The 13,436-nt window shown below is 41.6% G+C and overlaps 1 protein-coding gene across 2 annotated transcripts in view; it reads right to left on the bottom strand.

Annotated features, from left to right (window-relative positions):
- Positions 1-11,830, bottom strand: part of CYP26B1 (cytochrome P450 family 26 subfamily B member 1) — a 74,195-nt gene extending 62,365 nt beyond the window's left edge. The window contains exon 1 of one of the 2 annotated variants that reach the window (XM_075261804.1): positions 11,699-11,830. The gene's annotated coding sequence lies outside the window, so the exon portion shown is untranslated. The remainder of the gene's footprint in view (positions 1-11,698) is intronic. The other variant, XM_075261805.1, reaches the window with a different exon arrangement.
- Positions 11,831-13,436: the final 1,606 nt, after the last annotated feature.

Here is a 13,436-nt window from a genome sequence, read left to right as displayed (position 1 = left end):
TTGAAAACCACAAAAAGAATTGTCAAAAAGCCAAATTGGATATAATTCCACAGCAAACATAAAAAGGGGGTGGACAAAAGTATTGGCACTGTTTGAAAAATCATGTGATGCTTCTCTAATTTGTGTAACTAACAGCACCTGTTACTTACCTGAGGCACCTAACAGGTGGTGGCAATAACTAAATCACACTTGCAGCCAGTTGAAATGGATAAAAGTTGACTCCATCTCTGTCCTGTGTCCTTGTGTGACCACATTGAGCATGGAGAAAAGAAAGAAGACCAAAGAACTGTCTGAGGACTTGAGAAGCAAAATTGTGAGGAAGCATGAGCAATCTCAAGGCTACAAGTCCATCTCCAAAGACCTGAATGTTCCTGTGTCTACCGTGCGCAGTGTCATCAAGAAGTGTAAAGCCCATGGCCCTGTGGCTAACCTCCCTAGATGTGGACGGAGAAGAAACATTGACGAGAGATTTCACCGCAAGATTGTGCGGATGGTGGATAAAGAACCTGGACTAACATCCAAACAAGTCCAAACTGCCCTGCAGTGCGAGGGTACAACAGTGTCACCCCGTACTATCCAGTGTCAGCGTCTGAATGAGAAGGGACTGTATGGGAGGAGACCCAGGAAGACCCCACTTCTTACCCACAGACATAAGCCAGGCTGGAGTTTGCCAAAACTTACCTGAGAAAGCCAAAACCGTTCTGGAAGAATGTTCTCTGGTCAGAGGAGACAAAAGTAGGAAAAGGCCTCAACATAGAGTTTACAGGGAAAAAGAGAAGAAGACGCCCCCTACAGTCAGACATGGCGGAGGTCCCTGATGGTTTGGGGTTGCTTTGCTGCCTCTGGCACTGGACTGCTTGACCGTGTGCATGGCATTATGGAGTCTGAAGACGACCAACACATTGTGCAGCATCATGTAGGGCCCGGTGTGAGAAAGCTGGGTCTCCCTCAGAGGTCAGGGCTCTTCCAGCAGGACAAGGACCCAAAACAAACAAGCAAAATAAATGAAGAAATTACCAAAGAGTTTGTGCTTGTAATCATTATCTGGGGGACACCGAGGATTATCTGACGGAATTGCAGGGGCGCCAATACTTTTGGCCAACACTGTATATAACCTGTAATACAGGACAATGCCTCTGCTGGCTGGGAGAGGTAATGCTAACTAGAGCCTCACCGGGTGACTCCCTGCACCAGATGTTCCTACACACTTTGCACTTTGTAGGTAAGCAGCAGCCATGACTCAGCCTCTGACCATCATGACGCAGCAGATCTTGGTCTTGGAGAGGGTTATATTTAGATGTTCCCGCGGAGCCTTCAGCCTTATCATCTAGTGAAGTATTGGTTAATGACAATGTATAGAATAATTGGATGGGAAGTTGTAGGTTGTGCGGCCTGAGTCATACCTAATATATAGAGCTGGGCTATGTCCGGTCATTAACCCCCGTGAGGCTGAATTTACAAGTAATAACTATATAGGATATTGCCTCTCCGAATTAGGGGATTTCTTGGTCTCCGACAACTTTGACCGAACGACAACCCAATGGTCCATTCCTAGACGACCACGATATCTACAATCATGGGCCTAACAAACCCAAGTGGTGGTCACTCGGAGGAGATCAATGCAGACATTTGTGGGTTCTATAAATTCAAGTGATTTCAATGAGGAGATGGCCATACCCGAGTGGACAGTCAGGATGGTGAGACATCCACCGGGGTAGGTTCTCCGAGAGCACCATGTAAGCCTAAGGAGTCTTATAGGTTCTCCTTCCAAAGAAAGCTGTAGCGTCCCCTGCTGGAGAGCAAGTCTCTCTCCTATAAGTCAATGTCCATTCCTTTAACAGGACTTGGGACATGGAGTGACCTACACCAGACCCCTCAGAAGTACAAAGCAGATAACTGGTCTGTCTGGACATCAGCTGAAAGTTGAGTTTCATTCTCCTGTAGCGCCTCCACAGGTGAAATGAAGCATTACACAATGGGTTTAATTTCTGGACTGGGTGGAGGAGACTCTGGTTCTCATTGAGGAGACCAGTTGGTATATGGGGTTGTGCATGCAGACAGTGCTCCATGGGGAAAATGTATAGAGACATATAATAGGAGATAGTTTCTGCCTTCTGGAGGAGAGCCAGTTATTGCCTGTCCTTATAAAGCACAGGGGTCTTGGGTCCTCCATCATGAGATACTACTCACTTTACCAATATACAGGTGATGTCCCCTCTATTACCACCTAATACTAATAGGAGATAGTTTCTGCCTTCTGGAGGAGAGCCAGTTATTGCCTGTCCTTATAAAGCACAAGGGTCTTGGCTCCTCCATCATGAGATAGTACTCACTTTACCATTAGACAGGTGATGTCCCCTCTATTACCACCTAATACTAATAGGAGATAGTTTCTGCCTTCTGGAGGAGAGCCAGTTATTGCCTGTCCTTATAAAACACAGGGGTCTTGGTTCCTCCATCAGGAGATACTACTCACTTTACCAATAGACAGGTGATGTCCCCTCTATTACCACCTAATACTAATAGGAGATAGTTTCTGCCTTCTGGAGGAGAGCCAACTTGTATAGTTCTTGGCTGTCCTCACAAGGCACAGATGTCCTGGGTCCTCCAGGAGGGGGCGCACTCCTGTAGAGCTAGTAGTTGGGGGCTGCCCGTCTATTACTCCTCATACGATGGCAGCTATGGGTCTGGCCTCTGTCATTGTCGCTGACTGTCACATTGAATCACTGGTCCTATATCCTGGTCGCCGGCTTCTGTATATCTTCAGCTCACAGTAGCAGAGCAGCGACTACAAGACGTCTACAAGGAGCCAAGATAAGGACTATTTATTGCTTTCAGTAAAGATCTGGTTAGTCAGTGACTGACAACCCCGACACCTGAGGGTGACATTAGATCGGCCATATTGAAGCTTTAGATACGGTCGCCATTACAGGGTAATTGACTCTATATGGGCTCTAGAAACCTCCTCACCTGGAATTATCCACTAAGAAGCCACAGGATCGATATCAGCCGAGGCAGGAGATACGTGGGGGGGAGGGGGGGATAACTCCATCCAATAATGACTGCAAAGCCATTGGCTACAGCTTGGTGGCCACTATAGAGCAAATCTATACCTGCCATGGCCAAACCGAGACCATTGTCAGGATTTGTACCTAATACACATCTAATTATTGAGTAAACCACATCTAGTCTACTCAGTTATCTGACATATTAGACAGTATAAAGAAAGTATATAGAGTATACAGAAAGTACAGACAGTATAGAGAGAGTATATAGAGAGTATAAAGGCTATAGAGAGAGTACAGACAGTATAGAGAGAGTATATAGAGAGTATAAAGGCTATAGAGAGAGTACAGACAGTATGAAGCATATATATAAACAGCATACATAGTATAAAGTGAGTATATAGAGAGTATAGACAGCATAAAGAGAGTGTAAATAAGTATATAGGGGGCATATACAGTATAAATAGAGCATATAGAGTGTATAAAACCGTATAAAAGAGTACAAGTGAGTATAGACAATATAAAGAGAATATATAAAGTATAGACAGTATAATGAAAGGGTAAGAGAGGATAGACAGTATACAGAGAGTATACAGAGAGAATAGGCAAGATAAAAAAGAGTATATATAGCTATAGACAGTATAAAGAGAGTGCATATATTATATAGAAACCGTTTAAAGATAGTATATAGAGTAAAGACCATGTAAAGAGTGTGTAGAAAGTATAGAGAGAGTATAGATAGTATAAAGAGAATACAGACTGTATATATAAGAATGTAAAGGGACTGTATAAAGCATATAGACCTGTAAAGAGAGAATATAGAGAGTAGAAGCTGTATAAAGAGAGTGTAGAAATATATACAGGGTCTAATCAGTATAAGAGAGAATATACAGTATAAAGACAGTATATAGAGAGAGTAGACAGAATAAAGAATATATAGAGCATGTAAAATATAGAGCAAAATATACTGTACAGTATATAGGGGAAGTATACAGAGAGTGTGTGGAGTACAGAGAAAGTATACATCACATCAAGACATCATATAACAAGTATAAATATAGAGTATATATAGCATACAGATTTGGTATACTGAGGGTATACAGAGACCATATAGAGTATTCAGAGAGAAAAGTAATGGCAGTAAATAAGGAGTATACAGAGTGTATATAAAGAGTAGGCGGAATAGTATAACAATATATAGAGAAACTTAAAGACGTATAGGGTATACAGTGTCTATAGAGAGTAAGGACAGAGTATATAGAGAGTATGTAAGGACTAGAAATCAGATATTGAGTAAATGGAGATTATATAGGGTCTATAAAGAGTAAATGTATAGAGATTATATAGAGAGTATATAGAGCCAATAAAGAGTAAATTCAAAGCGTATAAGGGACTGTAAAACATATATTGTATATGTAGACAGTATATAGGATCTTTAGAGAATATGTAGGGTTTATAGAGAGTAAGAAGGCTATATAGGGAATATAGGGCTATAAAGCATATGTTACGTATATGTAGGTTATATAGGGTCTATAGAGAGTACATGCAGAGTATATAGAGAGTATATAGGGACTATCGAGAGTATATACAAAGTGTATATAGGGCTATAAAGCATATATTGAGTATATATGGTCTATAGAGAGTACATAGAGAGTATATAGGGCTATAAAGCACATATTATGCATATTTAGGTTATATAGGGTCTATAGAGAGCACATGCAGAGTATATAGAAAGTATATAGGGACTATCGAGAGTATATACAGAGTGTATATAGGGCTATAAAGCATTTATTACGTATATGTAGGTTATATAAAGTCTATAGTGAATACATAGAGAGTATATAGGGACTATAGAGAATATATACAGAGTGTATATAGGGCTATAAAGCATATATTACGTATATGTAGGTTATATAGGGTCTATAGAGAGTACATGCAGAGTATATAGAGAGTATATAGGTACTATAGAGAATATATACAGAGTGTATATAGGGCTATAAAGCATATAATGAGTATATATGGTCTATAGAGAGTATATAGGATATATATCGAGGAGAGCACTTACACGGTCAGCTCTGCGCTTCCTTCCTTCCTCCTACAGTCACTCATCTCTCCATCTTTTTTCGGGGCTCTCGTCTTGGCTCCTGTGATCGCGGCCATGTAAGAGCCCCCCAATGTTAGAGGGAGAGGCGGTGACTTCAGTCTGCACCCCCTAAACTCCCTACTGGGGACAATGATGGGGGCGATCCCTACATCTGAGGACCAGAGAGCAGAGATCAGTCCTAGAGCCTACAAATAATTCTCCGCCATTTGCCGTAACAGCGATCACCACCCCGATGGCGGCTCAACAGCGCAATACTGGGGGGTGGGGGGTGGATATTATTAAGCATCTGGGATTCTCCCCCCCTGTGATCTGCCCCTATTACCCTCAGGGATCATCGCCAGAATCGGATCCTTGTGTGACCAGTGATAAGCGGGCAGTCAGGGGTTAAACCGTACAGACAAATAACAGCAAACTTTCTGCAGCGAACATCTGCCCGATCACCGGCCTCTGTACGGCCGCCAAGAATCCCGTCTGCTGCGCATTCACAGGATGCAGAGCCCAACCTGCGCCACTTCTTAAAGGGATAGCCAACATGGCCGCAGAATATTCACCCATCAATGTGCACCTGCTCACCAATCCCAAGACCTCCGCTAGTGACTGACCCTAGGCACCTGTACACACCTGAGCACACAAACTGCTGCGCCTGTATCCGAGCCAGGCAATGCTCTGTGTGCTGATACATTGTAACAAACCATCAGCAGAGAGATGGCTGGTGTACTCACAGAGGACTGTCTAGCTTAGATACATTGTAGCAATCTATTATATGACAGGAGATCTGAGCTGTTGTATCTCACAGAGGATTGTCTAGACTGGATAGAACTGTAACAAACCCTCAGCTGTGAGACATCTTAGGTCAATGGATGCAGAAAGATGGGAATGAGTACAGTGAAGTGTTATCCTACGTCTGCAGCAGCTTTGCAGGGTTTGGTATTTGGGAAGGGGGGGTAATGATAATTGGGGGTAATCGCTGCCCCGACATGCATTGCACCAAATGACATATTCAGCTCTGCTATTGGGACTTCCATAAACGTCACCCAGAGGTCGATGTGACTAGAACCAGGAGATTAAGAGCCAATACTTATACCTGGCCCTGGTGAGCAGTGTACAGACCGGGCAGATGGAGCAGAGCTCAGTGTGTTCATGGAGCAGATCTGACTTTACCATTCAGCATAAGTCATGGTATCTAAATGTGTCATGTGCGGTGTTACATGGGACTGCAGCTACTGTGACACTACAACTCCCAGCATGTATGATCAGACAGGGCTTACATGGGACTGCAGCTACTGTAACACTACAACCCCCAGCATGTATGATCAGACAGGGCTTACATGGGACTGCAGCTACTGTGACACTACAACCCCCAGCATGTATGATCAGACAGGGCTTACATGGGACTGCAGCTACTGTGACACTACAACCCCCAGCATGTATGATCAGACAGGGCTTACATGGGACTGCAGCTACTGTGACACTACAACCCCCAGCATGTATGATCAGACAGGGCTTACATGGGACTGCAGCTACTGTGACACTACAACTCCCAGCATGTATGATCAGACAGGGCTTACATGGGACTGCCAATAAACCGCACAGTGCTATTTGTATCCGCAGAGAGATACGGACATGGAGAGAATTACTACGTGGGCTAAAGCCAGATGTGCCTATCAGCCTACTCAGCTCTGCTACACCACAAGCTGTAGACTATAGAGGGCTACAAACACGTCCACACACAAGGAGCGAACCAAGCGCAATACTCTGTGTCTAGTCCCATAGAAAACGCAGAGAAATAATCGGATTCCTCAAAAGTCTCGTCCCGTCCGGCAGAGCAGAGTGAGGAATGTTACTGGGATGCAGCGTATACCAGCGTACAGGGACATACACATGTAGCAGAGCTGAGCTTGTCAGTATGTGATAGATGTTATACAGATGTAGCAGAGCTGAGATTGTCAGTGTATTATAGACATTATACAGATGTAGCAGAGCTGAGCTTGTCAGTATATTATAGACATTATACAGATGTAGCAGAGCTGAGATTGTCAGTGTATGACACCCCTTATACAGATGTAGTAGAGCTGAGCTTGTCAGTGTATTATAGACATTATACAGATGTAGTAGAGCTGAGCTTGTCAGTGTATTATAAACATTATACAGATGTAGCAGAGCTGAGCTTGTCAGTGTATTATAGACATTATACAGATGTAGTAGAGCTGAGCTTGTCAGTGTATGACACTCCTTATATAGATGTAGTAAAGCTGAGTTTGTCAGTGTATTATAAACATTATACAGATGTAGCAGAGCTGAGCTTGTCAGTATATAACACCCCTTATACAGATGTAGCAGAGCTGAGCTTGTCAGTGTATTATAGACATTATACAGATGTAGCAGAGCTGAGCTTGTCAGTGTATTATAGACATTATACAGATGTAGTAGAGCTGAGCTTGTCAGTGTATTATAGACATTATACAGATGTAGCAGAGTTGAGCTTGTCAGTGTATTATAGACATTATACAGATGTAGTAGAGCTGAGCTTGTCAGTGTATTATAGACATTATACAGATGTAGCAGAGCTGAGCTTGTCAGTGTTTTATAGACATTATACAGATGTAGCAGAGCTGAGCTTGTCAGTATATTATAGACATTATACAGATGTAGCAGAGCTGAGCTTGTCAGTGTATTATAGACATTATACAGATGTAGCAGAGCTGAGCTTGTCAGTGTTTTATAGACATTATACAGATGTAGCAGAGCTGAGCTTGTCAGTATATTATAGACATTATACAGATGTAGCAGAGCTGAGCTTGTCAGTGTATTATAGACATTATACAGATGTAGTAGAGCTGAGCTTGTCAGTGTATGACACTCCTTATATAGATGTAGTAAAGCTGAGTTTGTCAGTGTATTATAAACATTATACAGATGTAGCAGAGCTGAGCTTGTCAGTATATAACACCCCTTATACAGATGTAGCAGAGCTGAGCTTGTCAGTGTATTATAGACATTATACAGATGTAGCAGAGCTGAGCTTGTCAGTGTATTATAGACATTATACAGATGTAGTAGAGCTGAGCTTGTCAGTGTATTATAGACATTATACAGATGTAGCAGAGCTGAGCTTGTCAGTGTTTTATAGACATTATACAGATGTAGCAGAGCTGAGCTTGTCAGTATATTATAGACATTATACAGATGTAGCAGAGCTGAGCTTGTCAGTGTATTATAGACATTATACAGATGTAGCAGAGCTGAGCTTGTCAGTGTTTTATAGACATTATACAGATGTAGCAGAGCTGAGCTTGTCAGTATATTATAGACATTATACAGATGTAGCAGAGCTGAGCTTGTCAGTGTATTATAGACATTATACAGATGTAGCAGAGCTGAGCTTGTCAGTATATTATAGACATTATACAGATGTAGCAGAGCTGAGCTTGTCAGTATATTATATACATTATACAGATGTAGCAGAGCTGAGCTTGTCAGTGTATTATAGACATTATACAGATGTAGTAGAGCTGAGCTTGTCAGTGTATTATAGACATTATACAGATGTAGCAGAGTTGAGCTTGTCAGTGTATTATAGACATTATACAGATGTAGCAGAGCTGAGCTTGTCAGTATATTATAGACATTATACAGATGTAGCAGAGCTGAGCTTGTCAGTATATTATATACATTATACAGATGTAGCAGAGCTGAGCTTGTCAGTGTATTATAGACATTATACAGATGTAGCAGAGCTGAGCTTGTCAGTGTTTTATAGACATTATACAGATGTAGCAGAGCTGAGCTTGTCAGTATATTATAGACATTATACAGATGTAGCAGAGCTGAGCTTGTCAGTGTATTATAGACATTATACAGATGTAGCAGAGCTGAGCTTGTCAGTATATTATAGACATTATACAGATGTAGCAGAGCTGAGCTTGTCAGTATATTATAGACATTATACAGATGTAGCAGAGCTGAGCTTGTCAGTATATTATATACATTATACAGATGTAGCAGAGCTGAGCTTGTCAGTGTATTATAGACATTATACAGATGTAGCAGAGCTGAGCTTGTCAGTGTATTATAGACATTATACAGATGTAGCAGAGCTGAGCTTGTCAGTATATTATAGACATTATACAGATGTAGCAGAGCTGAGCTTGTCAGTGTATTATAGACATTATACAGATGTAGCAGAGCTGAGCTTGTCAGTGTAGTAGAGCTGAGTTCCCATAAGGACAACTATTATTTTAGGCAAAGGGACCAAAACCATAAAAATCCATAAAAATGTTACATCTCAGATTTTTCCTTTTTGATATTTTGCGGTCTCGCGGCTCTCATCCCAATCTCGCCCTATTCTCTTCGCCTTCGCATAATGGCGACTGTTCATTACGTAAATAAATAAGAGGCGAAAACGAGAAACCAACCCAGAATGAATTGTGGCTGAGCCACATCAGGGTATGCGCAGCCCCCGGCCGCTCGGCCGTACGTCGTTCCGCTCATTAGGCGATTTCACAAGTCTTAACAAACGGAACGATATTAGTGGCGGCAATCGCTTATTGGCAATCGCTGCGTGTACATGAGGCCTGACGTGAGCGGCCAAGTCACTGTACCACACGCCAATCTAATGCCATTATCTGCTTATTATGGACGCCAAACATGTTATACGGAGAGTATTCTCTTATCTCTCTAATAATATTCAGCGGTTTAATATTTTTCAAATTTCTTTTTTTTTTATTAAATTGAATTTTTTTCTAATTTTTGTATTTTATGTTTTTTATTTGTTTTTTGTTTTTTTTTCCTCATTTCCAAATTTTTATAAAACACAATAAATCATTCCTGAGCCCCGGTATATATGGAACTGTATCTACTTAGATCACATCTATCCGCTACATCTGTACTAGGATCACCTCTTATATTTACATACAGAATACGAGTAGACGTGAGGAAAGCGCAGATGTAGCAGAGCTAAAGGTGACCGGAGCGCGGTGTAGTGAGGAGAATATATATATATATATAGTGTATAGAGAGGATACAGAAGAGATATATATAGTGTATAGAGAGGATACAGAAGATATATATATATATATATATATATATATATATATATATATATATTGTATAGAGAGGATACAGAAGAGATATATAGTGTATAGAGAGGATACGGAAGATATATATAGTGTATAGAGAGGATACTGAAGATATATATAGTGTATAGAGAGGATACAGAAGATATATATAGTGTATAGAGAGGATACTGAAGATATATATAGTGTATAGAGAGGATACTGAAGATATATATAGTGTATAGAGAGGATACAGAAGATATATATAGTGTATAGAGAGGATACAGAAGAGATATATATAGTGTATAGAGAGGATATAGAAGATATATATATAGTGTATAGAGAGGATACAGAAGATATATATATATATATATATATATATATATATATATATATATTGTATAGAGAGGATACAGAAGAGATATATAGTGTATAGAGAGGATACTGAAGATATATATAGTGTATAGAGAGGATACAGAAGATATATATAGTGTATAGAGAGGATACAGAAGAGATATATATAGTGTATAGAGAGGATACAGAAGAGATATACAGTATATAGTGTATAGAGAGGATACAGAAGAGATATATATAGTGTATAGAGAGGATACAGAAGAGATATATAGTGTATAGAAAGGATACAGAAGATATAAGACAAGGAGATAGATGATAGAAATCCATAGAATATAAGTAGATGCCACACAAGTAGATATAACTCCATATACTGAATAGATTTTCTATCTACAAGTATCACATCTGCTTCTTAGTACAAGTAGATATAAATAGATATGATACAATGAGATAGAATCTAAGGATATATGAGATAAGTTAGTGGATAGAATACAAGTGTAACGATAGATACATGTGTATATATATGATGCAAGTAACTATATATAATACAAGTAGATATGATATAGGTATATAGTAAAGTCTTAGCTATGGGGAGGTCATTCTCATATTCTCATATAATATATCACTGTCTCAGGTTATTTGCCAAAGTGCCAGTAGGTAGAGCTAGAGCAGGTAAGTATAATGCAAGTATAACTGTACAGTATAGGTAGATATGATGTCAATAACTATATATAATACATACAGATATGATATTAGTATATAGTAAATCCTCAGCTATGGGGAAGTCATTCTCATATAATATCTCACTGCCTCAGGGTTCTGCTATATACACTGTAGTGTCAGGGAGGTGGCTGTACATATACATATAATACATATAATATAATATAAATAGATATAATACAAGTATATAATAATACAAGTCTTTCTGCTATTAGTATACAGTAAAGCCTAAGCCCCTCATACACTATATCACTGCCTCAGGTTATCTGCTGTCTATATTGTAGTGTCAGGAGGTGGCTGTACAGCAGGTAAGTATAATACAAGTAGATATAATACAAGTCTATATAATACAAATAGATATAATACAAGTATATAATAATGCCAGTCTATCTGCTATTAGCAGACAGTAAAGCCTGCGCTCCTCACACTCTCTCCCCCCAGGGCTCTGCACAGGTAGCACTCACCTTCCAGGAGTAGTTGTACTAGTAGCTTTTGGCTTCTGTGGGGAATCTAATAAGATTGTGGCAATTTTTCAAAGCAGTCAGTGACAATGCAAACAATCCAGCATTTTATAGAATGAAAACTTGGCTTGGTCCCCACCCACAGTGAGCTGTCCCTAATGAATATTCACAGCTAGTTAACAGCCCCTTGGGGGGGGGGGGCTCTTTCCATAACAAATGCCCCCTCCCCCTGCTGTACTCAGAATAAGGGGCTTTCTGCTTCTTCTGCTGCTTTCTCTTCTTCTTATCAGTTTCCAGTGTAAGTTCTCAGGTCTCCCCCCCACTACATGCAGCCCAGTGTGAATGGGGCAGAGCAGGGTGGAAGGAGAAGACAAGCTTTATCAAGTTACACCCTGAGACAGGGAGACCCTCAGGGGGGCAGTAGTCAGGACTTGGCAGGGACTTATTGTTACAGCTGATATCATGACTACTGCTGCCTGGCAGCCCCCTATAACTCATCCTGCCAATATCCCAGAGGGCAGGCACTGGCTAGGACTCCTGGCAGAGCTGCCTATAGATATGGAAGGTAGGTCCTGCGGTAGCTGATTGTACATGACACTTTACATTGATGCGTTTATACAGTCTCTGTGCCCAGGACCAGTGTACTGTACATGCCCCCCATTGTAGAGATTGTACAGCAGGGGCACTGCCTGGCAGAGGCTTCTGGCATCTCTAGGGGATCTGATCCCTGTATAGCCTCAGGCTGTACCTATACCAAGGCTTCCTATAGGCAGGGAACCCTGTGTGCAGTAGTATGGTGGGTGCTTTATACATATCCCACCCAGCCGGGCACCCTATGTAGTATGGTGGGTGCTTTATACATATCCCTCCCAGCAGGGCACCCTATGTAGTATGGTGGGTGCTTTATACATACCCCCACCCAGCCGGGCACCCTATGTAGTATTGTGGGTGCTTTATACATACCCCCACCCAGCCGGGCACCCTATGTAGTATTGTGGGTGCTTTATACATATCCCTCCCAGCATGGCACCCTGTGTAGTATGGTGGGTGCATTATACATATCCCTCCCAGCAGGGCACCCTATGTAGTATTGTGGGTGCTTTATACATACCCCACCCAGCAGGGCACCCTATGTAGTATTGTGGGTGCTTTATACATACCCCCACCCAGCAGGGCACCCTATGTAGTATTGTGGGTGCTTTATACATACCCATCTCCTAGCAGGGCACCCTATGTAGTATTGTGGGTGCTTTATACATACCCCACCCAGCAGGGCACCCTATGTAGTATTGTGGGTGCTTTATACATACCCCACCCAGCAGGGCACCCTATGTAGTATTGTGGGTGCTTTATACATACCCCACCCAGCAGGGCACCCTATGTAGTATTGTGGGTGCTTTATACATACCCCACCCAGCAGGGCACCCTGTGTAGTATGGTGGGTGCATTATACATACCCCACCCAGCAGGGCACCCTGTGTAGTATAGTGGGTGCTTTATACATACCCCACCCAGCAGGGCACCCTATATAGTATTGTGGGTGCTTTATACTTACCCCCTCCCTGTAGGGCACCCTATGTAGTATTGTGGGTGATTTATACATACCCCCACCAGCAGGGCACCCTGTGTAGTATGGTGGGTGCTATATACATATCCCTCCCAGCAGGGCACCCTGTGTAGTATAGTGGGTGCTTTATACATACCCCACCCAGCAGGGCACCCTATGTAGTATTGTGGGTGC

Source organism: Leptodactylus fuscus, chromosome 1 (assembly GCF_031893055.1).
Source record: "Leptodactylus fuscus isolate aLepFus1 chromosome 1, aLepFus1.hap2, whole genome shotgun sequence".
Classification (NCBI taxonomy): domain Eukaryota; kingdom Metazoa; phylum Chordata; class Amphibia; order Anura; family Leptodactylidae; genus Leptodactylus; species Leptodactylus fuscus.
The sequence above is the reverse complement of the archived record's forward strand: the minus strand, read 5'-3'. Positions and strand labels throughout refer to the sequence as shown.